This window comes from Bos mutus, chromosome 25 (genome assembly GCF_027580195.1).
Source record: "Bos mutus isolate GX-2022 chromosome 25, NWIPB_WYAK_1.1, whole genome shotgun sequence".
Taxonomy (NCBI): Eukaryota; Metazoa; Chordata; class Mammalia; order Artiodactyla; family Bovidae; genus Bos; species Bos mutus.
The window spans coordinates 26,551,327-26,576,868 of NC_091641.1; the positions used below are offsets into that span (position 1 = coordinate 26,551,327).

General features: G+C 43.0%; 1 pseudogene; it reads left to right on the forward strand.

Moving 5' to 3' along the window:
• Positions 1 to 475: 475 nt before the first annotated feature.
• Positions 476 to 25,542, forward strand: part of LOC102280895 (small ribosomal subunit protein uS10-like) — a 130,190-nt pseudogene continuing 105,123 nt past the window's right edge.

Below are 25,542 nucleotides of genomic sequence, written 5' to 3' on the forward strand. Positions count from 1 at the left end.
TGTCTGACTCTTTTTGAGCCTATGGACTGTAGCCCGCCAGGTTCCTCTGTCCATGGGATTCTCCAGGCAAGAATATTGGAATGGGTTGCCATGCCCTCCTGCAGGGTATCTTCCTGACCCAGGGGTCAAATGTGAATCTCCTGAATCTCCTGCATTGCAGGCAGATTCTTACCCCTGAGACACCGGGAAGCCCTGTGTTATGTGTATTCACCTTAATTAAAAAATACATGTAAATACAATAATTTCAGATGAGAAGAGCTAATAGAAAAATAAAGCAGGATAATGAGGTCAACAGAGATGAAATGTAAGGCATTATTAGGAGAAATCATCAAAGAGGGTGTCCACAAAGGGACAATGTTTAAGGCAATTGCCTGGAGGGGGAACTTTGCAGATCAGGAAATAACTTTACAGGCAGTCGGAAGAGTAAGAGCAAAGGCCCTGGGGAAGGAAGGAGCTGGACCCCATGGGTGCCGGTATGGCTGGAGGCTGTGGTTACAAGGGGGAAGACAAAAACTGGGAGTGTGAGGTAGGTAGGAACCAGATCCTGGAAACTCACCTGAAGAGAAGAAGCATGTGCTTGACTCAGATTCTCAGGGGAAGCCACTGAAGAGTTGTCATTTGGTGACATAGGCTGATCTGCACTTTTTGTAAATACAGGTAAAATTTGCCTAACATAAAATTAACTAATTTTTAAAGTGCACAGTTGTGTGACATTTAGTACATTCACTATGTTGTGTAACTACCATCTCTAGTTACAAAACATTTGCATCACCCCAAAGAAAGCTGTAGACATTAAGTAATCACTCTCCCAGCCCTGCTCACTGCTAATCTGCTTTCTGTCTCTTATTCATTTACCTATTCTGGATGTTTCATAGAAATGGGATCCAACAATATGTGACCTATACTTTTCATGGCTGAATGATATTCATTATAGGATAGACCACATTTTGTTGGTGCAGTCACTAGTTGATGAATATTTGGATAGTTTCCAACTTTGTGAATAGTGCTACTATGAACATTTTGCAGAAGTTTTTGTCTGAATACCTGTTTTCAATTCTTGAAGATCTCTACCTAGGAATGGAATTGCTGAGTCATATGCATATTCTGGGCTTCCCAGATGGCACTAATGGTAAAGAACTCACTTGCCAATGCAGGAGACATCAGAAACGCAGATTCGATCCCTGGGTCAAGAAGATTCCCTGGAGGAGGGCATGCCAACCCACTCCAGTATTCTTGCCTGGAGAATCCCATGGACAGAGGAGCCTGGCGGGCTACCGTCCATCTCTCTGAAAAGAGCCAGACATGACTAAAGTGACTTAGCATGCAGAGAAGCATGGGCATTCTATGTCTAATGCACATAGAGCATAGTTCCTGTTTGGAGGAACAGACAAATTATTTTCCACAATGGCGGCTCAATTTATATTCTCATGTGCTAATTTTTATTTTAAAATATTTATATTTATTTACTTATTTTATTTTGGCTGCACAGGCCCCTTGTTGTGGTATGCCAGCTTTCACCAGTTGCGGTACCAAGGCTTAATTGCCCCTTGGCATGTGAGACTTTAGTTTCCCCACCAGGGTGTGTCCTCTGCATTAGAAGGCAGATTCTTAACCACTGGCCACCTGGGAAGTCCCCTGATTTGCATTGTTAAGTAAAAAAAGAATGAGTTGCCAGTTGTGTGGCAAAATATCTTCGAGGGGAAGTGGAAGAGGCATGGAGACCAATTTGGAGGTCATCCCCTTTGTTCAGGGAGGAGGTGACTCTGGCCAAGATTTCATCAGCAGAACATGAGGTGAGGGAAAGTGGATGGATTCTAGAGTGTCTGGGGACCTCTGACCTGCAATTGAAAACTTCAGGTGGAATTCTAGCTGTGAGAAAAAAATTGTATGAGGGAGCTATGATCTGACTTTGAAGTGAAATGTAGTAGGGACATTTGAATCCTGCAATGGAAAATTTCTTCAGACATTCTCTTTGCTCAGTGATTGGTAGGGATGTTGTTTTGTAGGGAAATTTCCATTATCTTGCTGGCTGGCTTGAAAATTCCTCTTGGGAATGAAACTTTTTTTTTTTTTTTTTAGAAAGACACCTTGACGGGCAGCTGGGAGGAAGAAATGAGACACTGTAGTCCTCAGTCAATAAAAGCAAAGTCCACTAAAGCAAAGTTTAATGGTTATCCAGAATTTTCCCTAGTGTGGGTTTGTGTTAGTCACTCAGTCATGTCCGACTGTTTGTGACTGCATGGACTTTAGCCTGCCAGATTACTCTGTCCATGGAATTCTCCAGGTAAGAATACTGGAGTGGGTAGCCATTCCCTTTTCCAGGGGATCTTCCCAACCCAGGGATCAAACCTGGGTCTCCTGCATGAAAGGCAGATTCTTTACTGTCTGAGGCACCAGTGTGGGATTGGAGGAGAGAAAAAAGAGATGAGAGTAGATGAGGAAGGCATCATTAGGCAAACCCTGTGGATGCCCGGGGACCTGGCCAGAGAAGCATCTCCAGAGAACTTTGTTGAACCATCTAACTTAATGCCCTGTGAAAAGACAAGACCATTGAGTCCCAGAGCGGCAAAATGCATGCAAAAAGAGGTGATAGTAAGTGGTAAAACTAAAAATCGAATGCCCTTTCTACTTTTCCCTTGCTATGGAATGTTTTCAAAGGGTTTCTTTGAAGAGAAATAAATACTCAAGTTGTACTTCCTGTAAGTTTATACTCCCTCCATCCCTCCATCCATCCATTCATCTATCCACCTACCTACCATCTATTTCATCATTCAGCAAATTTCATAGCACCTCTGCCATATAAGCTGAGGCTGGCATTGTCAGAAGGCAATCCTGTAGGGCCTTATTTTCCATGACAAGGAATTTGAATTTTATTCTAAGAGTAATGGGGACCCATGTAGGGTGGCCTAAACTTAAGTGAAAATGATATGTTTGGTTTGTGGATGGTGGGATGAAGGGGGCAAAGCAGGAGCAAGGAGATGCAGTCTCTAGATAACACAGTCCAACAGTCATATTGCCTTCAGCTGTCTGGGCTTCTACGCAGTTTAACAAGAATTTACTGAGCTACTACTATGTACCAGGCCCAGTCACTCTGAGCACAGAGATGATCAGGGACTGTTTCCTGTCCTCCTGAAATTGAAGCTGCAGTGGGAGAAACAGAAGGAAGCGAGGATTACGACTAGAGATGGGGCATCAGGATATCCAGATGATGTGATGACACAGGGTAGGAACCCCAAGAAAACCTAAAGAGGCAGAGGCATCAAGGAGGGCTTCCTGGATAAACTAGTATTTAAGTCGAGGATCTAAGGATGACTGGAACTTAGCTGGAGAGGTCATACTTGGCAAAGAAAACAGGATGAACAAAGGCACTAAGGTATGGCAGAGCATGGTTTTATGTTAGAAAAACTAAGATCATGGCGTCCAGTCCCATCACTTCATTGCAAATAGATGGGGAAGCAATGGAAACAGTGACAGGCTTTATTTTGGGGGGCTCCAAAATCACTGCAGATGGCGACTGCAGCCATGAAATTAAAAGATGCTTGCTCCTTGGAAGAAAAGCTATGATAAACCTAGACAGCAGATTAAAAAGCACAGACACCACTTTGCCACCAAAGGCCCATATAGTCCAAGCTATGGTTTTTTTCAGTAGTCATGTATGGATGTGAGAATTGGCTCATAAAGAAGGCCAAGTGCTGAAGAATTGATGCATTCAAACTGTGGTGCTGGAGAAGACTCTGGAGAGTCCCTTGGACAGCAAGGAGATCAAACAAGTCAATCCTAAAGGAACTCAGTCATGAGTATTCATTGAAAGGACTGATGCTGAACTGAAACTTCAATACTTTGGCCACCTGGTGTGAAGAGCCAACTCACTGAAAAAGACTCTGATGCTGGGAAAGATTGAAGGCAAAAGGAGAAGGGGAAGACAGAGGATGAGATGGTTGGATGGCATCACTGATTTGATGAACATGAGTTTGAGCAAACTCCTAGAGATAGTGAAGGACAGAGAAGCCTGGTGTGCTTCAGTCCATGGGGTCACAAAGAGTCAGATATGACTAAGTGACTGTACAACAACACACAAGATTCGTTAAGAAAGGAGGCTAAATATTACTACCCGGATAAGTACAAGTGATATGTGTGTGTGTGTTTGTGTGTGTGTGTTTTAAGCTGATCAGTATTAGAGTGTGGTTGTGAATAGGAAATGAGAGTGGAGATGCTGTCAGGAGTTGGGAATGATAGATATTGCTTGGCTTGTACTCTGATGGTACTGGGGAGCCACTGATTATAAGAGGAAGAGGGATAAACCCTCCTCCTTCTGCTCCTCTCTCAGCGAACAGTCATAGTCTGAGCATGTGTGGGCAAGAGAGGCTGAGACCTTAGGAAGCAAATTCAATATGCTGTTTGTTGGTATAAGGTGTATGTGTGAGGAGCATATTTCCAGGGGCAATTTATCTCTGTTGTAAAAAATAATCTTTTCCTCCTGTTATACTAATCATCTATTTGTTTTGAAAATTTTCAAAATATAGACTAGAAGAATAAATAAAAATTTAAACCTGCTATTCCATCCCCTAGTGATAAATCTGCTAGTATTTTATTGTATATCTTTCCTGTTGTTTAAAATTACATAACCATGATTTTTATATAAATGAGATCATAGTCTGTGCTCTGATTTATCAGTTGCTTTTTCACTTAGCAATATAGCATTAACAGCTCCCTGCGTTCATTTCCTAGGGCTGTCGAAACAAAGTACCACAACCTGGGTGGATTAAAGCAACAGAAATATATTGTCTCACAGTCTGGCGGCTAGAAGTCTGAGATCAAGGTGCCTGCCGGGCCATGATCCCTCTGAAACCTACAGGGAATTCTTCCTTGCCTTTTTCTAGCTTCTGGCGGAGGCTGCCCATTGTTAGTGTTCCTTGCTTGGCAGCTGCATCACTCTGCCTTTGTCATCGTGTGACATTCTCCTTGTGTGTCTGCGTCTTCACGTGGCCTGACTCTAATGTACCTCGTCTTGACTATGAGGTCTGCAACAACCCTGTGTCCAAACAAAGTCATGTTCTGAGGTCCTGGGAATTATGACTTCAATGTGGCTTTTGACGGGGGGAGGGAACATAATTCATAATAGCTTCTCTTGCCACTCAATATTGTTTTTTTAAATAATTTAATTAATTCATTTATTTGCTGTGCTGGGTCTTCATTGGTGCTCTCGGGCTCTCTCTAGTTGCAGAGAAAAGGGTGTGCTCTTTGCTGCGGTGACGGGCTTCTCACTGCGATGGCCTCTCGTGGAGAACAGACTCTAGGATGCACAGGCCTCAGTACTTGAGGTGGCGCAGGAGCTTAGTTGCCACGAGTCATGGGATCTTCTTGGACCAGGGAACGAACCCATGTCTCCTGCACTGGCAGGTGGATTCTTTACCACTGAGCCACCAAGGGAGCCCTCAATATAGTTTCATAATATGAGTTTTTAAAATTGAAGTATAGTTGACTTAAAATGTTGTATTTGTTTCAGGTGTACAGCAAAGTACAAAGATAGATATATATATATATATATTTTCAGATTCTTTTCCCTTATAAATTATCAGAAGATATTGACTGTAGTTCCTTGTACTATATGGAAGATCCTTGTTGTTTATCTATTTTATATATAGTAGTGTGTGTATATTATTGGAGAAGGAAATGGAAATCTACTCCAGTGTTCTTGCCTGGAGAATCCCAGGGACGGGGGAGCCTGGTGGGCTGCCGTCTATGGGGTCACACAGAGTCAGACACAACTGAAGCGACTTAGCAGCAGCAGCAGTGTGTGTATGTTGCTCCCAACCTCCTAATTTATCTCCCCTCTCCACCTTTCCGTTTTGGTAACCATAAGTTTATTTTCTATGTCTGTGAGTCTGTTTCTGTTTTGTAAATAAGTTCTTTTGCATCAGTTTTTTTCAATTCCACATATAAGTGATACATGATATTTGTCTTTGATTTACTTCACTTTGTATGGTAATCTCTAGGTTCATCTATGTTGTTATGAAAGGCATTATTTCATCCTTTTTTATGGCTGAGTAATACTGCATTGATATATATGTATATATATATAATAGACATCTTTTTTATCTGTTCATCTGTTGATGGATATTTAGCTTGTTTCCATGTCTGGCCTATCATAAATAGTGCTTCTATGAACATTGGGTTGAATGTATCTTTTTGAACTATGGTTTTCTCCAGGTATATACTCGGGAGTGGATTGCTGGATCATATGGCAGCTCTATTTTTAGTTTTCTCTAGGAAGCTCCATATTATTCTTTGGGGCTTCCCAGGTGGCTCAGTGGTAAAGAATCCACCTGTCAACACAGGAGACACTAGAGATGTGGGTTCGATCCCTTGAGTTGGGAAGATATCCTGAAGAAGGAAATGGCAACCCACTCCAGTTTTCTTGCCAGGAAAATCCCACAGACAGAGCAACCTGGAAGGCTACAGTCCATAGGGTCTCGAGGAGTTGGACGTGACTGAGCAACTGAGCGTGCACACATACTGTTTTCCATAGTGGCTACATTGAGAAAATATTCTATTTTCAGTTTAGTCAGTTCAGTCACTCAGTCATGTCCAACTCTTTGGACCCCATGGACTGCAGCATGCCAGGCTTCCCTGTCCATTACCAACTCCTGGGGCTTGTTCAAACACATGTCCATAGAGTTGGTGATGCCATCCAACCATCTCATCCTCTGTCGTCCACTTTTCCTCCTGTCTTCAATCTTTCCCAGCATCAGGGTCTTTTCAAGTGAATCAGTTCTTTGTATCAGGTGGCCAAAGTATTGGAGTTTCAGCTTCAGCATCTGTCCTTCCAATAAATATTCAGGACTGATTTCCTTTAGGATGAACTGGTTGGATCTCCTTGCAGTCCAAGGGACTCTCGAGAGTCTTCTCCAACACCACAATTCAAAAGCATCAATTCTTCAGCTCCCAGCTGTCTTTATAGTCCAACTCTCACATCCATACATGACTACTGGAAAAACCATAGCTTTGCCCAGATGGACCTTTGTTGGCAAACTAATGTCTCTGCTTTTCAATATGCTGTCTAGGTTGGTTATAGCTGTTCTTCTAAGGAGCAAGCGTCCTTTAATTTCATGGCTGCAGTCACCATCTGCAGTGATTTTGGAGCCCCAAAACATAAAGTCAGCCACTGCTTCCATCCCCATCTATTTGCCATGAACTGATGGGACTGGATGCCATGATCTTAGTTTTCTGAATAATGAGTTTTAAGCCAACTTTTTCACTCTCCTCTTTCATTCTCATCAAGATGCTCTTTAGTTCTTCTTCACTTTCTGCCATAAGGATGGTGTCATCTGCATATCTGAGGTTATTGATATTTCTCCTGGCAATCTTGATTTCAGCTTGTACTTCCTCCAGCCCAGTGTTTCTCATGATGTACTGCATAGAAGTTAAAGAAGCAGAGTGACAATATACAGCCTTGATGTACTCCTTTCCCAATTTGGAACCAGTCTGCTGTTTCATGTCCAGTTCTAACTGTTGCTTCCTGACCTGCATACAGATTTCTCAGGAGGCAGGTAAAGTCATCTGGTATTTCCATCTCTTTAAGAATTTTCTATAGTTTGTTGTGATCCACACAGTCAAAGGCTTTGGCATAGTCAATAAAGCAGAAATAGATGTTTTTCTGGTATTCTCTTGCTTTTTCAATGATTCAACAGATGTTAGCAATTTGATCTCTGGTTCCTCTGGCTTTTCTAAATCCAACTTGAACATACGGAAGTTCATAGTTCATGTACTGTTGAAGCCTGGCTTGGAGAATTTTGAGTATTACCTTGCTAGCGTGTGGGATGAGTGCAATTGTGCAGTAGTTTGAACATTCTTTGGCATTGCCTTTCTTTGGGATTTGAATGAAAACTGACCTTTCCAGTCCTGTGGCCACTGCTGAGTTTTCCAAATTGGCTGGCATATTGAGTGCAGCACTTGTACAGTCAATCATCGTTCAGGATTTGAAATAGCTCAACTGGAATTCCATCACCTCCACTAGCTTTGTCTGTAGTGATGCTTCCTAAGGCCCAATGACTTTGCATTCCAGGATGTCTGGCTCTAGGTCAGTGATCACACCATTGTGATTATCTGGGTCATGAAGATCTTTTTTGTATAGTTCTTGTATTCTTGCCACCTCTTCTTAATATCTTCTGCTTCTGTTAGGTCCATACCATTTCTGTCCTTTATTGAGCCCATCTTTGCATGAAATGTTCCCTTGGTAGCTCTAATTTTCTTGAAGAGATCTCTGCTGCTGCTAAGTTGCTTCAGTTGTGTCCGACTCTGTGCGACCCTGTAGATGGCAGCTCACCAGGCTCCTCCATCCCTGGGATTCTCCAGGCAAGAACACTGGAGTGGGTTGCCATTTCCTCCTCCAATGCATGAAAGTGAAAAGTGAAAGTGAAGTCACTCAGTCCTCTTCGAGACCCCATGGACTGCGGCCTACCAGGCTCCTCTGTCCATGGGATTCTGGAGTGGGTTGCCATTGCCTTCTCCGAAGAGATCGCTGGTCTTTCCCATTCTATTGTCTTCCTCTATTTCTTTACATTGATCCCTGAGGAAGGCTTTCTTATCTCTCTTTGCTATTCTTTGGAACTCTGCATTCAAATGGGTCTATCTTTTCTTTTCTCCTTTGCCTTTAGCTTCTCCTTATGGGCATATACGGAGAAGGCGATGGCACTCCACTCCAGTACTCTTGCCTGGAAAATCCCATGGACGGAGGAGCCTGGTAGGCTGCAGTCCATGGGGTCACGAAGAGTCGGACACGACTGAGCAACTTCCCTATGGGCATATAAATGTTCAGAGATCATTCCTGCTTTAGACTAAATATGTAACCTGTGACCTGTCCTTGTCCAGCCCCTGCAGTGACAGGGGCTGTCACCCTGACACCAGTGATGCCGGCATGGTCTGAACTCACCAAAGCTCCCACTGTCCCCTGCTCCCACTGACGACGAAGGACAGTAGACTCAAGTTCTTCCAGAAGCCTTTTAAACACAAAGGCAAGAATCAAAGGGGAAACCTCACGTGACCAGACGTCTCCGGATCCGAGTCTCCCCCATGTAGATCCTGCTTATCCAGATGTGGCCACATATTGGAACATACCCAACAGCAAGCTGTGATTCATCAGCTCCTCAGCTGAATTCAACAATCGTTCTATTCAACCTGCTTTATGAGTGTAGGCGAAAAATTTCCAGCCCCAGTTGCTTAGGATGTCATCAATGATCTCAAAGGCAGTTGCAACAGACTAAAAGGAAAATTTGTTTATTTGCTTTAAATCATAGACCCTTCCTTTTATGAGCAGGGGAGCTTCAGAAGCCTGTCTTGATGATTCCTTAGAGTATTGTCTGTTAGGGATATAAAGGGGGTTTCTGTGTACATTCTCCTATTTGATTATCCAAAAACCCCAGCCCAGTAGGGGAGGTGTTACAGGATGCTCCGAGCTGTCTTGACTCGCCCAAATCTGCTCAGTTTATAATGACACCACCGTGGGAAGTTCACATTGTCAACATGATCTTATTTAATCTTCCCCCAAAACCTGGACAGGAAGTGCTATGGTCGTCCCCCTTCCAGAGACAAATGAAACTTTAGAAGACATACTGCCTCACTCAAGCTCACGCAGCTTAGCAAGCCCCAGAGCTGGTCTTGAGCCCCGGCTGCCTGATGCTCAGGTGACACTTGTGATCACTAGTCTGTCCTGTGCGGCGCCAAGACAGACCCGACACCTTCTCTAGCTCTTGACTTTTTTTTTTCCACATTTGGTTTCAACAGTGAGAGTTTATCTCCATTTTCAACTGGATGAGATAATATATACCCTTGAGGCATTGCCCTTGATTCTGTTACTTTAGGCAAGAACTTTTGGTGGCCAGGCCTGCTGACAATAGGGATATTACTTAAAGATTTGCCAGATTAAGGGGCTCAGTGTCCTGTCAACTGATAGGCAGGAATATTTACCAGGGGCTCACGGATCCCCAGAGTGTTCACAGATTGTCTTTAGAGAAATATCCATATGAAGATCTTATAAGCATATGTGCTTCTCTGGAAGGCAGTCCATATCACTTCTCATGAGAATTTGTGAGGTCTTTGTGACCCGGAAATAAATTAAAACCAAAAACAATTCATATTTTTTCCTACTTGTACGGCAGGCTTTCTGGAAACCACCATGATTTTCAAAAAAAAAAAAAACAACAACCTCTTGCCTTTGAATATTGCAGTAAACAGAGCACTAAAAGGAGAATTTCAACCCACATGCTCAGCAGATGCTTAAGAAACACAGGGTGAGGGGCATGATGCTTTATAGAGAGGAAGTGCAGTGATGTGTCCAAGGACCTAGGATGCTCATCATCCAAACAAAATCACCAGCGCCTCTGGGCTCCACCTCCAGAACACGCCCGGGATTCCTGTCCTGCTCCCCATCTTCCACTTTGTTCTTACACTCACCCTGCCTTTCTGTTTCTTGACACTCCCCAGCAGTGTCCCACTGCCCTCAGAATATACCCAAGCTCCTGGTGATGGCTGCACAGCAGACACGACCTGCCTGGTTCCCTACATTCTCTGCTTTCAACCTGGTCTGCTTTCAACCTACTCCAGCCTTTGAACCTCGAGCTTGCTCCTTCCTCAGGCCTCTGCATTTGCTGGAATCTTCTGCTCCTTGATCTTAGCAGGACCACATCCTTTTCATCCATCAGGTCCCTGGGAAATGCTGTCTCTTGGGAGTCGCCTCCCTTCTAAGGAATCTATTCTATGGGAATGTGTGTTTGCCTTTCTTTCCAGGCTTTATCACCATTAAACAGTGATGTCCTTTACCTACTTACTTGGCTAGCCTGTAGGGTACAAGCTCCATTGGCTTGCCTGACTTAGAGACTCAGTAAATACATGTTGAGAAGGAAGGGATGGGCAGGCAGACAGACGGGCAGATGGTCAGCGTTCTCCCTGAAGCTGAGGCTCGCTAGATCTTCCTTGAGGGAAACCTGCAGTAGCGAAGTGTTGGAATGTTATGGGAACTGACAGCTTCCTTCAAAGCACGGGAAGCTCATTTTCACCCCACTTAGTAGTGAATTATGTTACCTGCTGGTGAGGGCGATGCCACAAGGCCCATAATTAGTTCCCTGATTATTCACAACTGGAGCGATCATGGCTAACGGATGGTGTTCGCCACAAAAACCTGTCGGAGAGCCAGACCATTTGGCAGCCACTGCGCATTCCCAAGAAGGCAGATCAATTTCCATTTGATTTGTTTAAAAATAACAAATAAACAATGCGGAGCTGTTTGCAAGGTTTGGGTGCCTCCTTCTCTGAAATCTGGGGGAAAAGAGGCAGCTTGAAATTGCCAGTTAGGAGAAGACAGGCAGAGCACGCTCATGGCCCCATCAGATTCCCCTATAATCAGAGCTAATAACTGTGTTTTTCTACTACTAAACAATTCTGTTATTTTAAAGCTTCTAGTTAGCGAGCGGGCTAAATGATACTTGGGGGCTGGCCACGGAGAAGACTCCTTCTGAAATGTAGCAATGAAGCCTGTTCCCCACTTTGTTCTGATCTTGTCACAGGCTGACAGGTGATCTACTGACACTCATGGGGAGAGATACTGCACAGATGAAACGTCTCAAGAAACCTGGAAATGCACATCTTTTCCTGGAATTCAAAGGGTGCCAGTATTTGCTCTAGGATCATGAATTTAAAAGCTTCCTCTGCCTCTGCTGCTGCTAAGTCGCTTCAGTCGTGTCTGACTCTGTGTAACCCCATAGACGGCAGCCCACTAGGCTGCTCTGTCCCTGGGATTCTCCAGGCAAGAGTACTGGAGTGGGTTGCCATTGCCTTCTCCAATGCATGAAAGTGAAAAGTGAAAGTGAATTCGCTCAGTTGTGCCCAACTCTTAGCCTCAGTTCACTCTTAATCTTGGTTCTTCCCTGACCAATGCTACTTCCTGAATATCTAAATACATCCCTTTTTCCAGCTAAACCCTTCAGTGACTTCCTACTGCTGTTAGTTGGTGCCTTTGCCGCTCAGGTGTCTCACATGACCATGTCAGCCTGTCCCCTACATCCTGGCCCCACCTTCCCCTTACCTATCCATACCCCCAACCCCTTTACCTTCAAGCTCTCAAATAGTGAATCATCATCTCCATGTAGAAGAGTGATCAAAGTTATGTAGTCTTGGAACTAGGATGTCTGATTCTAATTCTAGCTCCAATACATATCAGCTGTGTGACCTTGGGCAAGTCATTTGACCTTTCTGGGCCACAGGTGCCATGTCTTTAACAAGAGGATAATAGAAGTGTTTACTGTATAAGGTGATTTTTTTGTATATTTTTAAAATTTTATTTATTTTAATTAGAGGCTAATTACTTTAAATATTGTATTGGTTTTGCCATACATCAACATGAATCCGCCACAGGTGTACACGTGTTCCCAATCCTGAACCCCTCTCCCACCAGTTTTAAATGCATGATGACCATACAGTGCTTCCAACAAAAGGGTTGATGGATGCTGTGTGCTCAGAAAAGGTAAGTGGGAGGTATTATTCCCCTACTATGCTTTGTTTTTCTTTGCACATGCCATTTGCTTTGTCTGAATCACTCTTTCTGCCCCAATCCCTTATTCTCTCAGTGGACTCATCTTTTTGTTTTCTGTTGAGATGTTTCCTCTCCCTGGAATCCTTCCAAATCCCATATCTGTGGGTTAAGTGTCTTTCTCTGGATCCAAGAGGACTCTCAACTTTTTCCATCACAGGTGTCATGCCCAGTGTATTATTTAATGTTTATTTCAAAATAATTTTATGTTCACACACTGCCGCAAAAAATAATACACAAAGGTCCCCTGTGTCCTTCGCCCAGGTTTCCCCAGTGTCAAACTGTCGTCCCTACAGACTAGAACACCGACTCGATATGGTTCAAGGTACACATTTCCATCATCACAATTATCCTTCCGGTTGCCTTGTTATAGCCATGATTGCTTACCTCCAGCTATCACCACCACCTAACATTTGGCAACCATTCAGCTGTCATCTGTCCTCCATTTCTATAAACGTGCCATTTCTGAAGTGTCACATGAGTGGAATGACCAAATATGTAACACTCTGGGTTTGAAGTTTTTCACTCAGGGTAACTCTTCCTGAGATTCATCCACATTGTTTCCTGGATCAATGATTCCCGTGTTACTGAGTGGCAGATGACACCACCCTTATGGCAGAAAGTGAAGAGGAACTCAAAAGCCTCTTGATGAAAGTGAAAGTGGAGAGTGAAAAAGTTGGCTTAAAGCTCAACATTCAGAAAACGAAGATCATGACATCCGGTCCCACCACTTCATGGGAAATAGATGGGGAAACAGTGGAAACAGTGTCAGACTTTATTTTTCTGGGCTTCAAAATCACTGCAGATGGTGACTGCAGCCATGAAATTAAAAGACGCTTACTCCTTGGAAGGAAAGTTATGACCAACCTAGATAGCATATTCAAAAGCAGAGACATTACTTTGCCAACAAAGGTTCATCTAGTCAAGTCTATGGTTTTTCCTGTGGTCATGTATGGATGTGAGAGTTGGACTGTGAAGAAGGCTGAGCGCCGAAGAATTGATGCTTTTGAACTGTGGTGTTGGAGAAGACTCTTGAGAGTCCCTTGGACTGCAAGGAGATCCAACCAGTCCATTGTGAAGGAGATCAGCCCTGGGATTTCTTTGGAAGGAATGATGCTGAAGCTGAAACTCCAGTCCTTTGGCCACCTCATGAGAAGAGTTGACTCATTGGAAAAGACTCTGATGCTGGGAGGGATTGGGGGCAGGAGGAGAAGGGGACGACAGAGGATGAGATGGTTGGATGGAATCACTGACTCGATGGACATGAGTCTGAGTGAACTCCGGGAGTTGGTGGTGGACAGGGAGGCCTGGCGTGCTGCGATTCATGGGGTTGCAAAGAGTCGGACACGACTGAGCGACTGATCTGATCTGATCTGATGTTGAAGTCTATCTATGTTGTTTGTGGCTAATGTGAAACTCATCAGCAGGAGAAGGAAACAAAAGCCAGAAAACTTTCAGTGAACAGATGAGTCTAACACACTCTATGTCATCAGCTCTATCCCCAGTTCCACAGTCTCCTGACTGGGCACTGAGAACTAGGGGGCTTGGCAAAAGCCAGCATCCCAGGCTGGAGAGCAAACTCGTAAAGACTTTTTTCAGAGGATTTCCACTGCATAATGACCTGCCCATTGGCATACATAAAATTCAAAAATGACTTTACCGTTAGCACAAATAATTATTGCATAGATTAAGGTATTTCTAATGGCAAAAATGAGTACACATCCATAGAAAGTTTTTAAAGATTGTACCATATTACAGTTTGTATTAGAAACAGGAGAGAAAACATTGTGTGTGCCCGTCAGCTGGGAATGCTTCAAAAATTACAGCCATGTGTTACATAGAATATAATGTGACAATTAAAGTTAAATGGGACAGATACATATTTAATTACCTGAAAATACAATAAATTCCTCTGGAGAGAGATAATTCCAGCTGGCAAACATTCACATTTAAAAAAACATGTAGTTGACACACAGTGTAATGTTTCAGGTGTATTACATTGTGGTTTGACATTTGCATACGTTATGAAATGACAAAGTAACCCTTTGTTCCCATAACAAGTTATTACAACATTATTGACCATGTTTCTAATGCTGTATGTCACATCCCCATGGATGACTTATTTTATATCTAGAGGTTTATACTCTTTATCACCTTCACTGTTTCCCACCCCGATCCTCCTCTGGTCTGGAAACCACCCATTGTTCTCTGTATCTATAAGACTGTTGCTTTGTATTTTGTTTTGTTTGTAGACTCCATGTATAAGTGGGATTAGGCTTCCCGGGTGGTGCTAGTGGTAAAGAACCCGCCTGCCAATACAAGAGACATAAGAGATACAGGTTTGATCCCTGGGTTGGGAAGACCCCTAGAGGAGGACATAGCAACCCACTCCAGTATTCTTGCCTGGAGAATCCCCATGGACAGAGGAGCCTGGAGGGCTGCAGTCTATGGGGTCACAAAGAGTTGGACATGCCTGAAGCAACTGAGCACACAAGCATAATTGAGATCACCCAGTATTTGTCTTTCTCTGTCTGACTTATTTCATGTAGTAAAATAATATAATACCCTCTGGATCCATCCATGTTGTCACAGTTGGCAATATTTCTTTCTTATGGCCAAGTAACATTCCATCGCATATATATATATATATATATATATATATACACACACACACACACACACATATACACACACACATCTTCTTTATCCACTCATCAGTCGATGGACAATTAAGGTGCTTCCATAGTGCAGCTATTGTAAACAGTGCTGCAATAAACATTGGTGTGCATATGTCTTTTTTCAGTGTTTTTGTTTTCTTCCAGTAAATACCCAGAATGAAGTTGCTGAACTGTATGGCAGCTCCATTTTTAATTTTGGGGGGAATCTTCTTTGGAAAACAGTGGATACACCAATTGACATTTCCACCAACAGTGCACAAGGATCCCTTCTTCTTCACATCTTCGCCAGTATTTGCTGTTTGCTGTTTTTTGATGAAAGTCATTCTGATAGGTGTGAGGTAGTATCTCATTGTGCTCTTGGTTTGGATTCTCTGATTATGAGTGATATCAAGCATCTTTTCATATGTTTGTTGGTCATCTTATGTCTTCTTTAGAAACGTCTATTTGAGTCCTCTGCCCATTTAAAAAAATTTTTTTTTATGTTGAGCTGTATTAGTTCTTGTAAATTTTGGATATTAACCCCTTAGCAGATACATTTCTTGCAAAAGTCTCCTCCCATTCAGGAGGCTGCTTTTTCATTTTGCTGATAGTTTCTTGTGTTGTGCAAAAGTTTTGTAGTTTGATGCTGTTCTACTTGTTTATTTTTGGTTTTTTGCCTGAGACGCAAAAAAATATTGCTAAGATCAGTGTTAAAAAGTATACTGCCTATGTTTTCTTCTAAGAGTTTTATGGTTTCAGGTATTAACATTTAAGTATTTAACCCATTTTGAGTTTATTTTCACATATTGTATGAGAAAGTAGTCCAATTTGATTCTTTTGCATGTTTTCCCAGTATCATTTATTGGAGAGGCAGTCTCTTCCACATTGTATATCCTTGCCTTCTTTGTGTGTGTGTGTGTGTGTGTGTGTGTGTGTGCACTCGCGTGCTTAATTGTGCCATACTCTTTGAGACCCCATGGACTATGTAGGATCCCAGTCTATGGAATTTTCCAGGCAAGAACACTGGAGGGGATTGCTATTTCCTACTCCAGGGGATCTCCCCAACCCAAGGATTGAACCCTGATCTCTTGCATCTCCTGCATTGGCAGGTGGATTCTTTATCACTGAGGTACCTGGGGAGCCCCCTTTCATAGATTAATTGATCATGTAAGTGTGACTTTTTTTCTGGACTCTGTATTCTGTTCCACTGATTTGTGTGTCTGTTTTTATGCCAGTAATGTACTGTTTTGATGACTATAACTCTGTAGTATAGTTTGAAATTTGGGAGTGTGGTACTTCAAGCTTTGCTTCAAAATAGTTTTGACTATTCAGGGTCTTTATATTTTCACACAAATTTAGAATGACTTGTTTGTGTTCTGTGAAAAATGCTTTTTGTACTTTGATCTGTAGATTGTCTTGGGTAATACAGTCATTTTAACAATATTAATTCTTGCAAAACATGAGCATGGTATACTGTATCTTTCCACTTGTTTTAATCATTTTCATTGCTTTTGTCAACATCTTATAATTCTCAGAGTACAAATCTTTTACCTTCTTGGTCAAATTTATTCCTAGGTATTTTATTCTTTTTGATGTAATTGTAAGTGAGATTTTTTCCTTAGTTTCTCTTTCTAAGTTACTAGTGTATTTCTATGCAACAGATTTCTGTGTATCATTTTAATATCCTGAGGCTTAACTGAAATCATTTATTAGTTCTAATAGCTTTTGGTAGTGTCTTCAGAATTTACTGTGTATAGTATCATGTCATCTGCAAATAGTGACATTTTCATTTCTTCCTTTCCAACTTGGATTTCTTTTATTTCTTTTTCTTGTCTAACTGCTGTGGCAAGGACTTCCAATACCAAAAGTGGTGAGAGTGGACATCCTTGTCTTGTCCCTGATCTTAGAGGAAAAGTTTTCAGCTTTTCACCATTGAGTGTGATATTAGCTGTGAGCTTGTTAGGTATGCCCTTTATTATGTTTATTATTAGAGAGTATGTTCCCTATATACCCATTTTGTTGACAATTTTCATCATAAATGGATGTTGAATTTTGTCAAAAGATTTGTCTATGCATATTGAGATGGTTATATGATCTTTATTTTTCAGTTTGTTAAGGTGGTATATTACATTGATTGATTTACAAAATTGAACCTCCTTGCATTCCTAGGATAAATCCCACGTGATCATGGTATATGATCCTTTTAATGTATTGTTGATTGCTTATCTACACTTTGTTTAGTTCTTTTTGGGTACATATGTCTTATTCCTTCATTTAAAGCACATTCCTCTGTCCCTCCACTTTGCCCAATTCTCTGTGTTTATTTTGTGTGCGAGGAAGGTTAGTTATGTTTCCCAATCTTGAAGAAGTAGCCGTACATAGGAGACATTCTATGGGGCCCCGCAGCACACTCATCTCTGGTCTTCAGACCTGTGTGCTTTAGTGGTGCCTATGTGGGCTGCTTGTGTCCTTCTGTTGTGGTGGGGCTGATTTCTGAGGAGCAGGCCCCCCACCTGGGAAGCTATGAGGTTGTGCCCTGTTCAGGGACTGTGGGCTCACTGGAAGGCCAGATAGGCTTCTTGCATGGCTGGCTGTGTGGTCTGGGAGACGTGGGCCTGCTCTGGCTCACTGCTGGGCATGGTCAGGTCCCTGTATGGCTGTTAGTACAGCCTGGGGTACTCAGCACTGGGACTGGGTCCACTGGTGGGTAGGGCCGGGTCCCTGGTGCTAATTCACTAAAGGGAGTATTTTTAAATGATGTTTGCCAGTGCTGGCCTTATTGCAGTAGAAAAACTCCCCCAAATGGCTGCCTGCCATGTCTGTCTCCCCAAGGGGAGTCTCAGTGCCTGCTGTCTCTCCAGGCGGCTCTCCAAGATGGCCAAGTGTGTATGACCTAGGCTCCTTTCAAGCTCCTGTCTTGACACTGAGACTCAGAGCAGATGAGAATTTTGCGTGTGCCCTTTAAGAGTGGAGTCTGTTTCCAATAGCCCTCCAGCTCTCCTAAATACAAGCTCCACTGGTTTTCAAAGCCAGACATTCTGGGGGCTGCCCTTCCTGGTGCAGGACCCCCAGGCTGGGGAGCCCAATGTGGGGGTTGGACCCCTTGCTCCTTGGGTAGGGCACCTAGGACTGTGATGTTCCTCCTGTTTGTGGGTTGCTGATCTGGGGGTAAGGGTCCTGACTATATCATTTCTGAGTCCCTCCTACCCATCTCATTGTGGTTCCTTCTTCATATCTTTAATTGTGGAAAATATTTTCTGCTAGCCTTCAGATCATTCTCATAGGTAGCTATAATTCGGTGTATGTAGGTAAGTGGTGCAGTGTCTTCCTACTCTGCCTACTCTCTACCTCTCGTGTGTTTTAGTTGCCAGTTTATGCGTCTGTCTTACCCACTATCTCAGGGCTCCTCAATCTCAGCACTGTTGAAATTTTGGTCCCTCTGTGGTAGGGGCTCTCTTATGCAGAGAGGATGTTTAGCCGCCTCCCTGGCCTCTCCCACTAGACACTAGTAGCATCCTCCCCACTCCATCTCCATTGTGACAACCAGAAATGTCTCCAGACGTTGCCAAGTGTCCCAGATGGGGGCAGGCGTGAAATCACCTGTGGTTGGAACCACTTCACTAGACTACAGGCTCTGGGAAGACAGAAAGTGTGTCTATCTTTCTCATCCTAAACCTCCAGAATCTAGAAATAGCACCTACTACTTATTTGGTCCTTAATTAACGTTTGCTGAATGGCTGAATGAAGACTCTGGGCAAAGTAGCAAAGCATGCCTCAGGCGAAAGTCAGAAGACCTGAATTCTCATCTTGAATGTGCCAGTAACTGGTTAGGTGCTCAGTTCTGTGTTCTGAGTTCAGTTCTCTGAAACTGACACGGATGAGCATGACTGCGCCACAGGGTATGGCGAAGAGACAGGTGTCAGCATCTCCTGGTAGTGGGTGAGACATGCAAATTATTTTCCTCCTCCCCAGACCCAGGGAATTGAAGTCTCTGGGTGTGGAGCCCTGAAATTTATGTTTTAACAAGCTCTCTAGGGGATTCTGATTCACACTTCAGCAGTTCTTACCCCTGCCAGACTGATCTTAGAATTCGCTTGGAACGCTTTTTAAAGCCGGGATGCCTGAGACGCTAGATTCCCCCAGCTCACTTTCATGAGCAGTTCTGGTGTCAGGGCTGGCTGTTGGCATTTCCCACCTGCCTCAGGTGATTCCGATGCAGAGCCAGGATTGAGGCTTTCCCCATGCAGACAAGTTCTACTGCTCTGTGCTTCCCGGCTTAAACCTTTCAGAAATTGCATTAACTCTTTCAGTCCACCAGAGGGCCATTCACAGCGCTGAGAAGGAATAGGGTTCTCAATTCTGGGCAGGGGCAGTGGAGTCAGGGACCCTCAAATACACGGGGAGGAGCAAGTGTCTGCGACCTTCCTCCCCAGCTCCACGTGGGAAAATATCCAGGTTGGATTAAGAAGCACTATAAATGTCTCTGCTTTATTCATGCTCTACACAGCATCCTGATCCCAGGATAGCAATGGGTAAATCCTAACCAAGATTCTCTGCCTGACCACAGATTTTAAAATCCATGTCAAGAATCTTCCAACAAAGTTTATTTCAGAAACCCTCCGTGCATCTAGGTCCATGGGAGCTTCTTACTTCAGAAGGTAGCTGCACTTTAGTGTAGAGACGGGTGAACTTGAAGTCAGCCACATCTGGTCCTTCCTGAGTAAGCCACTTCCCTGTTGGGGATCTCAGATCTTAAATGGGGAGAAGGCAACTTCTGGTCTGAGTTGTGGTGCGGGTCCACCTAGGTGAAAAGGTGAAAAAGCACTGGCAGGAGAAGAGCTAATCAAAAGTTCAGTGATAACGAACACGACATTGTAAATCAACTATAGGCCAATAAAAACATTAAAAATGAAAAGCAACATCAAAAAAACTCTCAGTGCTTCTCCAAGTATGGCCCAGGCCAGCAGCATCACCTGGAGACTTGTTGGAAATGCAAATTCTCTATCTCAGTTTCTACTGAATTAGAAATTCTGGGGGTGGGGCAGATGACTTCCTCTTTCCAACCCGCAATTTTTTCATTGGTGAAATTAAAATGATAGCAGTACCTATATTTCAGAGACACGTTGCAAGGATTAAGTGAGATATAGGCGTGCAAAACAGCACAGTGCCTGGCGTACAGTAAGAACTCAATAAATATTGCTACTGCATTATCATCTTCAAACCCCTGCTCCATGCAAGGCTCAAGAAGGAACTTTTGTTAAAACTCTGCACAAATAGTTCATGCAGGATTTTGCAAAATATCATATTTTGTCTCTGGATGCTCCCCGTGGAATACAACATACTGAACAGGAGTTATGGTGTACAAATGTGCCATGCTACTTACATCAGCCAGCTTTATAACTCATTCTGAGAAAGGCCATCGCTCAGAGCAATATAGCTATTTATTGTAGGGTCCCATTATGGGCTGTGATCTATTTAAGCCTATCCAGCTGTCAGAAAGACCAGCTTTCCTGCCACCTATCAGGAACAAGAAGATGGGCTTGGGGCAGGAAAAAAAAAGAAAACAAATAGCAGACAGGACTTGAAAAATATTCCACTCATGGCTAGAGAAAATGTAAAAAAATGCCAAGGGAAGGAAATAGGATCATATCTGAGTGGCCTTGCAGCAGTGGCAGAGAAATTTCTAGACGAATCAACTAAGGCAGAAAATTATCTGATATTTGTGGACATCTTGATGGCGAGCTGGAAGAGTGAGCTGAATTTTTTAGGCAGAGACAGGGAAGGTGGGATTGAAATTTACCTTCATGCATTGCAAGTTTCAATAATCAGGGTGAAAAGTGTAGAACCAGTCAGCTGAAGATAGTTCACCTTCAGTGAAATTGGGTTTTACTTCCTTTTTGCCTCTTGCAAAGGACTTTCTCTTGCTCAGATTTTCTGAGTCTCTTTTATTGGCCACAACCACTTAAAGCCCTCACTTCCCTGAGGATTTAACTGATTACTAGCTGAAAGGAAATCACAAGACAGTGTGTTCACCTGTAGTTGGCAAGGTTTGAGAATACAAACTCATGTAACTCAACAGTAAAAAGGAAAAAAAATCCAATTAATGCAATTAAAAATGGAGGAAGGACCTGAATATACATTTTTCCAAAAAAAAAAAGATATTCAAATGGCCAAAGATACAGGAGAAGATGTTCAATATCACTAATCATCAGGGAATTGCAAATTAAAACCACAGTGAGATATCATTGCACACAAGTTAGGATGGTCATCATCAAAAAGAAAAGAAATAAGTGCTACTGAGGATGGAGAGAAAAGAGAATCCTTGTCCACTGTTGGTGACAATAAAAATTGGTAAGCCACTATGGAAGACAATATGGATATTCCTCAAAAAAATTAAGAACTACAGTATGATCCAGTAATTCCACTTCTGGGTAAATATCCACAGGCAATGAAATCACTATCCCATGTTCATTGAAGTATTATTCACAACAGTCAAGATATGGATGTGTGTCTGCAGATGGATGAATAGATAAAGAAAAAGTGGTACATATCCACAAAGGCATAGTAGTCAGTCATAAAAAAGACAGAAATCTCGTGGTTTGTTGCAAGGATGGACCTTGAGGGCATCACGGTAAGTGAAATAAGTCAGGAAAAGACAAACACCCAATGGTTTCACTTATATGTGGAATCTAAAGTAACTGAACTCATGGAAACGAAGAACCGGTTGCCAGAGGCTGGGGTGGGGTTGTGGGGAATGAGGTCAAAGGCACAGTCTTTCGGCTGTGTAATGAGCGAGTTCTGGGGGTGCAGTGCACAGCGTGGCGACCGTCGTTCACAGTGCTATGGCGTATAGCTGAAAGTCGCCAAGAGAGCAGATCTTAAAAGCTTTCATCACACACACTGACACACATGCTTGTCTTTCTTTCATTGACGTTTAGTTGCCTCATTTCAGGTGTACAGCAAGTGATTCCCATAAAAATTCTTTCTCAGATTCTTCTCCATTACAGGTTATTATCAGATATTGAAAATAGCTCCCTGTGTTATACAGTAGGTCCCTGGTGTCTATCTATTTTACATATAGTAGTGTGTATCTGTTAACCCCAAATTTAATTCCTAATTTATCCCTCTCCCCTTTTCCCCTTTGGTAACCATTAGTTAGCTTTTGATGTCTGTGAGTTTATTTCTGTTTTGTAAACAAGTTCATTTGTATCTTTTTTTTTTTTTTTTAGATTCCACATGTAAGTGATTTCATTTATTTGTTTTTGTCTGACTTGGCATGATAATCTCTAGATCCATCCATATTGCTACAAAAGGCATTATTTCATTCTTTTCATGAGCCATTCTTTTTTTGTAGCTGAATAATATTATCATATATGCTTCCCTGGTGGCTCAGACAGTAAAGAATCCACCAGCCAATCCAGGAGATGCTGGTTTGATCCCTGGGTCAGGAAGATCCCTTGGAGTAGGAAATGGCAAAGCACTCCAGTATCATACTGGATTGTATCATACCAGTATCATACAGTATCATACTGCAAGGGAGACAGTCCCTTGCCTGGGACTGTCTGTGGGGTCACAAAGAGTCAGACACAACTGAGTGACTAACACTTCCACTTTTCATATGTGTATATATATATCTAAATATATGTATATATGTACATATGTATTATATATATACACCATAGTATGTATATATGTATATACATATATAGATATAGATACACACCACATCTTTATCATTTCATCTATTGGATATTTACATTGCTTCCATACTTTGGCTACTGTAAATAGTGCTGCTGTGAACACTGGGGTGCCTGTAGCTTTTTTAATTAGAGTTTTCACCTTTTCTGGACATTTGCCCGGGAGTAGGATTGTTGGATTATATGGTAGTTCTATTTTTAGTTAGTTAAGGAAACTCCATACTGTTTTCGATAGTTGTTGCACCAATTTTCATGCCCACCAACAGTGTAGGAGGATTCCCTTTTCTCCACACCCTCTCCAGTATTTACTACTTGTAGACTTTTTAATGATGGCCATTCAGACCAGAGTGAGGTGATATCTCATTGTGGTTTTGAGAATTAGTGAGGCTGACCATCTTTTCTTGTGATTGTTGGCCATCTTTTTGTCTTCTGTATATTTTTCTGAACTGCTTGCAAATAAATTCTATATAGCATGAAACTTCAACCCAAATGTCTCAGCATGCATCTTCCGTGAGCAATATATTCTCATCTAACTCTGTTTATTCCCTAGCTTCATTGAGATACAATTACATATAGCATTGTATTGTATGTAGAGAGAGAGAAAGAGGAAGAGACAAAGAGGAAGGAGAGAGCGCGGAAATTTCCATGTAGCAACGATTATAAATCTAAGGTGGAGGATATGCATGTGGTCACTTACAGATCCTTTAGCCTTTCTCTGAAGTCATATTTCTCGGGTTCAAATCTCCACTTTCTAATTTACTAGCTGTTGAATGCCTCTAGGCAAGCTACATCAATACTCTGTGCCTCTATATTACCATCATGAAATGGAAACTATTATAGTACCTAGCTCACACGGGTTTTATGAGGAAGAAATAAATTAAAGTGATTACAACCATTCCTTGAATGGAATATGTGATAAAAAAAAAATGTGAGCCCTGTGGTTCTCTGTGATAGATAGATAGATACATGCATACATACATAGATGAGTGGATGGGTGGATATATACATGCATACAAATTATTAAGACAAATATGTAAATTAGACAAGGCCCACACCTGGATTCCAACAAGCTAACAGCTGAAAGACTTTGTTTTCCCCTCTGAAGGGTGCCTTGTCCATTGCAGGCACCGGCAAGAGTGAGGAACCAGTGGTAACTGAGACCCATAGTGACTGCCTGGCAGTGCCCAGAGCAGAGATGCTCCCTGCTTCTCTTCCCTCTGCTCCTCACTCAGGGAGGTCACCCTCCTCCAAAGTCAATTTCAGTCCAGTCTCACTCTAAGCGGTGCCCTTGTGGATACGGGAGTCCTGTTCAGCCGAGGATGGAGCCTCCCTAATGGTACTGCATGTAGAATAGGGTCCGGCACCTGGGTTGCATTTTAAACACGTTCCGTGCCATTAGGCAGCGCTCGTCGCTGAGCAGATTGACGGCCCCGTGGCAGGGTCCTGCAGGCTCCAGCCAAGCTCAGCTGGTCTGGCCTGGGCATCCTGCCAAGAACCTCCCACTGAGGAGTTGGCCACTCTTAGGTGACCACGCACTGGCGGTGTGACCCAGTGAGGAGAAACTAGCCCGGTGTCCATAGCAGGCCTTTGTGAATCCAGATTAGAGAGGAAAGTGGTAAGGGGCCTTTCAGCCATGTTCCTCCTGAGCCAGTCCGCTTGCAATAATAGTAATACTCAGTGACGTGCCTCTATTCATCTGACTCCAACCCTGCAGTCACTCTGAGCTGACCTTCTTTCCATTTGCCCAGCACAACTGGAACTTCCCTCACTTAGGATCTTTACCAGTGTACATCCTCTCTGGACATTCTTTCTTCTGCTGGTCCCTGCTCACTGGGTGGGTCAACTCCTCTGAGAAGCCCTCCCAGATCACACATAGCAGCAAAAGGTTGCTTGTGATTATCCTTGATCTCAACCATGTTTTTTCCTTTCCCTGTGCCTCACCGTCATTTGTTAATATGGATAACGATTGGTACTGCAGGTTCTCTGTCTGGCCACCCTTTTCGCTCTCCTCTGTGCTCCCTTGGGCTGGTCAATGGTTTGCCCTGTCCTCTGGCTGGATTTAGTCAGTGAAAGACAGATGGAGATGACATCATGCAGTTTACTCAGCCAGCTCCCTGCCTGCGAGGTGTTGGCTCTGTTCCCTCTCCAGGCTCTTGATGGGCAGCTGTGCACTAAGTTCTAGAAAGTGCCCACCCCCCGCCCCCAACAATACTCCCTTAGCACCAAGGAGGTCACAGCTCCCTGATGTTGCCAGCCCCTGGCAGTCTCCCTGCCCTGGTGGGTTTCCTTCAGCCCTGCCCACACCTTGGTCAATATCCCCTTCATTGCACTCATCTCGGTTGCTCCTTGGATTAGGCCATTTGCTTCCTGCTATAATAATGACATTATATTATTATTATATCAATATAATAATTGATATTATACCCAATAATAATATCAATCTCACAGGGTTGTTGTGAGAATTACATTAGCTCCCGGGCAGGACGGGTAGTGCCAAGATTACTTGCCATTGTTATTATTACTACTAGCTATTATTTTCTTTCCTTACGCTTAGCATATTTTATATGTATTTGGGAGTCCGTTTCTGGGTCTGTTCAGCCTTTGA